The sequence below is a fragment of the Neltuma alba genome, unplaced genomic scaffold, assembly GCF_004799145.2.
Source record: "Neltuma alba isolate B1F8T4 unplaced genomic scaffold, ASM479914v2 tig00010927_pilon, whole genome shotgun sequence".
Taxonomy (NCBI): domain Eukaryota; kingdom Viridiplantae; phylum Streptophyta; class Magnoliopsida; order Fabales; family Fabaceae; genus Neltuma; species Neltuma alba.
Window position 1 is genome coordinate 641,685 of NW_021635703.1, and position 7,684 is coordinate 649,368.

General features: G+C 35.2%; 1 long non-coding RNA gene across 1 annotated transcript; it reads right to left on the reverse strand.

The window, feature by feature from the left end:
• Window positions 1-4,778: 4,778 nt before the first annotated feature.
• Window positions 4,779-7,478, reverse strand: LOC114760023 (uncharacterized). Its single transcript, XR_003742005.1, has 6 exons — window positions 7,412-7,478; window positions 7,170-7,279; window positions 6,953-7,081; window positions 6,473-6,536; window positions 5,424-5,633; window positions 4,779-5,038 (listed from the first exon to the last, which is right to left on the reverse strand). It is a non-coding gene; the product is annotated as an uncharacterized LOC114760023 (long non-coding RNA).
• Between the last annotated feature and the right edge of the window lie 206 nt (window positions 7,479-7,684).

Sequence of the window (7,684 nt, forward strand, 5' to 3'; positions counted from 1 at the left end):
TTTTGCTATTTTAGAATAATGATGTTCTATTTGGAATTTGAGTAGATATATTACACATTTTGAGCTATAAAAATTGTCTTGTGAGATTTTTGGAATTGTGATTGAGAAGTTTAAAAAAAATATTTGATCTATATCTTATGAATATCTGTTGAGAAAAGATTAAGACATTTTTTCGTTATATTGTGAATGATTGGTTATTATTTGGATTTTTGGATTGTGCCCTATCCTACCACGTGGTAAGGTCGCCATTGGTGCACATTGATTGGCTTCCTTCATCCCCCATAGTGAGAGATAGGCATTTGTGGCTTCCTATTCGTCCTCCAGAATGAGAGACAGGCCTATATATCCGATTGATCCCTCATAGTGAGGGATGGACTTGTGCAGCTTGTGTGTTAGCCCCCATAGTTAGGGGTGAGCAAAACCAAACCATAACCGAAAATCAAACTGAACCGAATTTAATTTCGGTTTTTCAGTTCAATTATTTCGGTTTTTGGTTATATATTCTGTTTTTATTTTTCTAACAATTCGATTTCGGTGTTTGGTTCAATTAGTAAAAAAAAATTCAGTTATAACCTAATAACCAAAATAAATATATTATATATTTATATTTAATAAATATTATTATAAAAAATATATATGTGGGTATATGTGAAATTTTTAAATTTTAAATATATTTATATTCAATAAATATGGTTATAATAAATATTATTATAATAAATCACATTGAATGATGAAATATTTATTAATTAATGGTTATAATTGTGTTTTATTATTATTTTTAATTTAAAATTATTTTTCATATTTATATGTTTCGGTTAATCAGTTAACTGAACCGAAATTTTTGATTAATTCGATTTCGTTAGTTCAGTTAATCGGTTTTGGTTCCTGTTCGGTATTTAAAATTTACTCTATTCGATTGTTCGGTTAATTCGGTTATTACCGATAACTGAACCAAAAAACCGAATGCTCACCCTTACCCATAGTGAGGGTTTGAATGATTAAAATTATGTTTTTATGAATATATCTATGTTTTTCGAGAATTAATAACTATCCTACTTTACATGTCACGAGCACATGTTAGTATGTATGATGAGTGAGAAAGTTAGTTACTGAGGTGTTTGTCTCATCCCGTGATTTCTACTATCTTCAGGTGATAGTTCAGGTGGTGATCCATCAGGGAAAGCTTTGGAGGCATAGTATGCTATTATAGCTTGGATAGCCTCTTTGCTTTTGTTTTATATGCTGATTTACTATATGTTGCCACCTGGGACTTATTTACTCTAATGTTGTAAACTAATACTTTTAATTACTACTATCTGATATGAGAAGCCGTTAGAAGGCTGGAGGTCTTTAAGACTTTGCGTGTTACGCTATTTTAAAAGTGTTGATTTTTGACTAATGGGCTCTATCGTTTATATTAAAATGATTTGTCAGTTAGTATGTTTGAAAATATGAGATTTGTATTGGGCTAATAGTTGAATGATATTTCTGAACTTTGAGAGTTCAAGGCTCAAGTTAATGATCAAAGTTACTCATGATATAAATTTATTTTTTTTAATCATGATAGTGATTTTAAAATTTTAAGGTTTCTTCTTTCCTATCATGGTTAATCCTTCGAATAAATTGTTCAATTTAATCTAAATGGGTTTCAAAATATCGGTTGTCACACCAAATACTTGTGTGGTGTGGGAGTAAAATCTCGTTTAGTAATATACTACGAACAAGAACTTATCTTTCTTATTTACATGCACCCAACCCAGCTATATCCAAAGGACGTCATGAGAAGGAAGAGATACGACAGTAATATGGAAATGGGAGAGGGGGGGAGTACCTGCAAAATGTCGAGGCCTCACCTGATTGAAATGCCAACGAGAAAGTCGAATGTTACGTCATATTGCAAGCGAAGAAAGGAGAGAAGAATCAGAGGACAACCCTTGGAGTATCATCGAACATCGCTGGCTGGGGGTTTAAGAAGCGCAGCTAGATCACAGATTGACACTCGGCGATGAAAATCATCAGGTACATAATCAAAAGCAAAACTTCCAATGTTGTCAAAATGGTTTTTAGATTTTAGGTGTCTTCTGTCTATTTGTTAGTGTCAACATACCAAGATTGCTCATCACCTTATAAGCTAATATGTTCCCAAGCAGGTGAGCCATGCTGATTACGCAAATTCTGTAGTATAAAATTGCCAACATTCCACAATTTGCTTGGAAAGGACTATTTGGAGGTTAACTGCTTAGTTGGCAAACTAAGGTCCTAAAAGAGAAAACGTGTCCCAAAGAAACATCCTCAAAAAAATATACCATAGTCGACAAAATGCTATGATAGAATAAAGCTAAACAAATATGCCCATCTGTTCTTAAAACCAGTGTGAACCGAAACCTCTGGTTTGTGAAGAGGACATACGACATTTCCCAATGTTTTTGACATTTCTCTCCCTTGAAAAATGTTAAGTATTATGCAGCCAGCCAATACACACATAAATTCAGAAAACAACAGTAAACCTTTTTTTTTTTTGACAATCACTAAAGGTAATGTAAACGATTAAGATACTAAGTAAATAATCAGAAAAAGAATTTCATTCAGAAACCATTACGATTTTTGCTGCAACCCACTACTAGAATATTGAACTTTTTAGGCCTAAGCCAAAGTCATGGTTGCATACTTGCATTAGATAGTCTCCACCACAATAAAAGCAACTGAGGGGAAAAAAACTACATTGTAATCAGACTGAAATAACCTGAACTTTAATATACACTTTTTAATGAATAGTACATAGTTAGTTTAGTTATACTCTTCCTTAGGACAAAGGTATGACCCAAACCAACATAATCCCTTCAATAAAATTACAGTAGTAAGATCCATATAAAGATTATTCATAGATCAACAATAAAAACATGAACAATTGGGAAGCAATAAAGTAAGAACCATGAGTGTTGGAAATTTAGCAAATAATTTACTCAAAATAAAAGCAAATAAAGTGCAGCCGCTAAAGTTCTCTTGACAGTAAAGGAGACAAAGTGAGTAGGGATGTCTCATAGTAAATGCATTTTATGAACCTTCCCAAATCTCTCTGGGATTTTGGTCATCTCTCTTTTAAACGGTTAGAAGAGCTTATCTAGCAAGGGGCTACCAATCTGGCACTGTCACTTGATCAAACAAACGGAGACGATCTCTCAAGGTAAGCGAGCATAAAAGAATAAGAAAATATAAACATCACCACAAGAAGATTATACTACAAATAAATAAACATCATATATAGAATATTCCAAAAAAGTCAAGATCAGGCACAAAGCAACTGAAGGATGCAAAAACAGATACCATCACATTCAAGAACATACAGTGCCAGCAGTCTCTACAACAGGAACGCTTTATTTTCCTTTCACATCTGCAACAAGACATTAGCATTGTATCCAGAATTGAGAACCACTACAGAGGAAGAAGCCTGCAAAAGGTGTTGCAAGATATAAAAATTAAAAAAAAAAGTAAACTAAATAAAATTACACAAATATTTAGAAAGTCCCACAGTTTTAGTGACGGAGCAGAGTTGCAATACCGGCATCAATCAATGCCAGGAAGCCAAAGTATTGGCGTTACCTTCGTGCGGTGATATCTAACCATAATAGCGTGGAGCCAAAGCATTATAAGAACAAAATCAGATATTTTACTACTGCAGCATTTTTAATAGAAAAAGCAAAAGCAAAAGCCACCAAACAGAACATGTTGATGAAGCTAAATGACTAGGAAGTCACGGTTCTGTGGTCAAGGTTTGGCATAAATTACTCTTGAGACTCCCCCCCTAGCAAACAATAATTTACAATTAAAGCATTACATAAATCACAGTATATAAATTGAAGACTAAATCAAAAGCGCTTGTAGATCCAGCCACACATCAATAGAATAAATCTAAACAAACGTGCCCACCTGCTCTCAAAACCAGTGTGAACCGAAATCCATGATTGTGTGCAGAGGATCTATTACATTTCCAACTGTTTCAGACATATTTCTCCCTTGAAAACATTATAAATATCATGCAATCAGTCTACACGCCGGAATTCACAAAACAATTGTAAGTCATGAGTGAGGTCCCAAAAGTGAAATTAGAACATCCTTACATCTTGAAAGAAGGATGGCAGGGAAAATCAGAGGGTCAAAAACCGTCTCAAAAATGAAATTTTGAATGAAGGCATTTAAATCAGCAGAATGGTTATCTTGAGAAATTATTAATATGCAAGTAGGAAAGCATTATTTTTGAATAAAATAAATGATCAATAGATCACTGCAAACAGTACGCCCATATTTTGCAAGCTTGGAAGCTAAATGATACATTACCTTATCAATGTCTTATTCTTATGTGTTTCCAGCTGCAGAGTCGTGCTTAAAGTTCCGCCTTGATCTGTTGCTTGCGATAACTGGGGCTAGTTAAAGGGGATTCTCAGCCAGCAATGTGCTTCAACGCAAAATAAGATACTGTTGTCAATTGGTTTTGAATCATCAATGAACTAGGCATGCTATGTTTACAATAGTTTGGTGTGCTTGACTCCAAAGAATGCTAAAAGTTTGAAATAAGTGTTTTTCTTCACCTTTGTCTCCCCATATAATAGGCCTTCTAGCTGCACGAGAGAGCTCTACCAATGACACATTCAGGTATATCCCAACAGCTAGTATTGAATGGGAAATGCAAAAACTTCAACACTAATATTTCTTCACTTCTTTTCCTTCTTTCCGAAAGGCATTCTATCCTTGGTTTACTTGGTGGCTGATTCCTATCATGCTAAACTTCATCAATATATTTAAAACACCAATAGAAACACGAGTGCATGTATAGACAAAAGCTCATAAACACGTGACCTGTTGCTAATGCATTAAGGACAGTTCATTTCAATTACAATGACAGCAAAAAACATGATTGATTAGCCGAGTTTTACCGATGTGCGCAAGCCCAAAAAACTCTCCTACCTTTGGATTCATTACGAGAGCTACATCACCAAATGAAGTCATTGGTCGTGTTGTAGCCACCGTCAAAAAATCACTCCTGGCGATTAGTTATCAAGATATCATTGCTCACAGCAACAGAATTTTTAAAGATGAATCGGCATAGAGAAAATAAAAGTTCATTTCAAAGCTTCACAATCATATCATCAAATCCAAATGACATGAGCATAATATAAATTTTGCATCCCCCGGGTGTAGTGATTGGGGTGAAAAAATCCAACATATTCGCTTTAAACAGGAAAAAAGCAAGAAAACAGATTTGAAATTCAAGACCATATCAAGTTAAAATTTTTTAACTATACTGCTTCCAGAAAATCACAACCATTGATTTAGTCTTCAATAATAGCTCCTCCATATTGTTCATTGATTTTATCAAAAAAGTCAAGGTCATACACCAAGAAACTGAGGGATGCAGAGAGAGATACCATCACATTCAAAAACAAGTAGCATATCTGCTGGGAGAGAAACCACCAGCAGTCTCCACAACGGAAACACTTTATTTTCCCTCCACATCTACAACAAGAAATTAGCATTATATCCAGCATTGAGAACTACTACAGACGAGAAATTCCATGCAAAGGGGCAGTCCAAAGTGTTGGCCTTCCCTTCATGTGGCGGTATCTAGCCATAATAGCCTGCAAGCGATAGTTTAGGAAAACCAAAAGCTAAAGCCACCAAATAGAACACATTGATAACTCTAAATAAACATTACTAGGAAGTCGCAGTTCCCCGGTCAACGTTTGGCCTAAATAACGCTTGAGACTCCCACCTACAATTAAAGCATTACATGAATAACAGTATATAAATTGAAGACTATATCAAAAACACTTCTAGATCCAGCCACACACCAATAAAAAACAGAACAAGGAAAAGCCACATTCCAGTATGCCCGTATGGCAAGATACAGAGGAGTCACCAACCCAAAAATTATATAATCGTGCACTTCCGTCTTCAGAACAGCCATTCAGTCTCAAAAAATTTTGCAATAATGTAGCTTGCGTGTTCAAAATAAATAAATGAAAACAAAAGAGTTCGCAAATAACAAAAATTTAGATGAATTTATTTGTTTCCCTCGATAATCCGTGCTTGCTAACAGCATAATTCCCACAAACTTCATAATACATGCTGCATAGCAGATCTCCATAGAATCTTAATCTTATATTTACCTTCAAACCCCCAACATTATCATCACCACAGTTGCTCCACTACACTCCCAGGAAAAACCAACCGCTCCTCATCAGGTTCATTTACGCGCCAATCAAATGTTTAATTGTTCCATTACCACAAGAGACGTATTGAGTGCCGAAGGACCTGCTTCACAAGAGAAGTATTTAATTTAATTTGAAACTAAATCCCAATGCAAAAACAAGAATATCAGCACAATCATTGACTCCATAAAGAAAATACTGTGTAAAACATCAAAAAAACAACAAATTACAGAAAGACAGGCTTTCAGTATTAATAGAAAGAATACCAATTATAGATACGCTTTTCTGCAGTAAAGTCGAATGTGAAGACGCCATGCTCTGATGCAGTAACTGAAATATAAGAACGGATGCAAGTCATTGCAAATGAATGAAATACTCCGGTTTCGCCAAAGCTAAAAGCTAGTATAGCCATTGACATTTTTAACTCCCAAAAAAAAAAAAGAAGTTCATGGAAAGAGTTTAGAATTTCCCTTTCCGGTGAGAATTAAACTATTCTTCCCGTCAAACAGGGAACTTAAAATTTTGGCCTAACCATTTGCTTAAAAAACAAAGAAGCCGCTCTAATGCCCAAGACAAGAAAAAGAACTAATGGAAAAAGAAAAAAGAAAAAGCTTTCAGCCAGTAACATTAAATAAAATTCGACGCGCGCCCGACAAGTTACCTAATAGACGACTAACAAACACTCAATCTGCACGAATAGCCAAATGGATACCGAAGAGAGTGACGGGAAAGCAAAAACAAAGTACCTGCAAAATGTCGAGGTCTCGCCCGATTGAAATGCCAACAAGAAAGTCAATGCACCGGCGTATTGCAAGCAGAGACAAGAGAATCAGAGGACGACCCTTGGAGTATCATCGGACATCGGCGAGGAAAATCTTCAGATGCATAATCAAAAACAAAACTTGTCAAAGATTTTTAGATCTTCAGTGTATCTTATGTCTCATAAAATGCATTTTTACAAACCTTCTCAAATCTTTCTGGGATTATGGCTACCTCTTTCTTTTGAATGGCTCCAAGAGCTTTTACAGCAAGGGGCTCCATACTACCAAACCACTTCTTAATAACAAGTGGCTCTGTTACTCAAATAAATGAAGGCGATCTCTCAAGATAAGCGAGCATAAAAAAAAACAAAAGGAAGTATGAACACCACCGCAAGAAGATTATAATACAAATAAATAATCCTGATCTGAGAAAATGGAAAGTACGTGGCTCCTTTTTCTCATCTAATCCTGTCCCTGCAAGCACAGCCCATACTTGTTGATCCCTGGCGCTCAATGGAGGTGGGGAAATCATCCATCGTCAACTATATATATGCACAGACACATATAATGCGTGGGTCTCAAGCAATCAATCAGAAGCCTTAATTGAACTACAGCTTAGAATCAATCAATCAAATCAATCATATGACGCTCAAATCACCGATTAGAAGCATTTATTGAACTACCGTTTAGAATAAATCAATCACTAATCAATCAGAT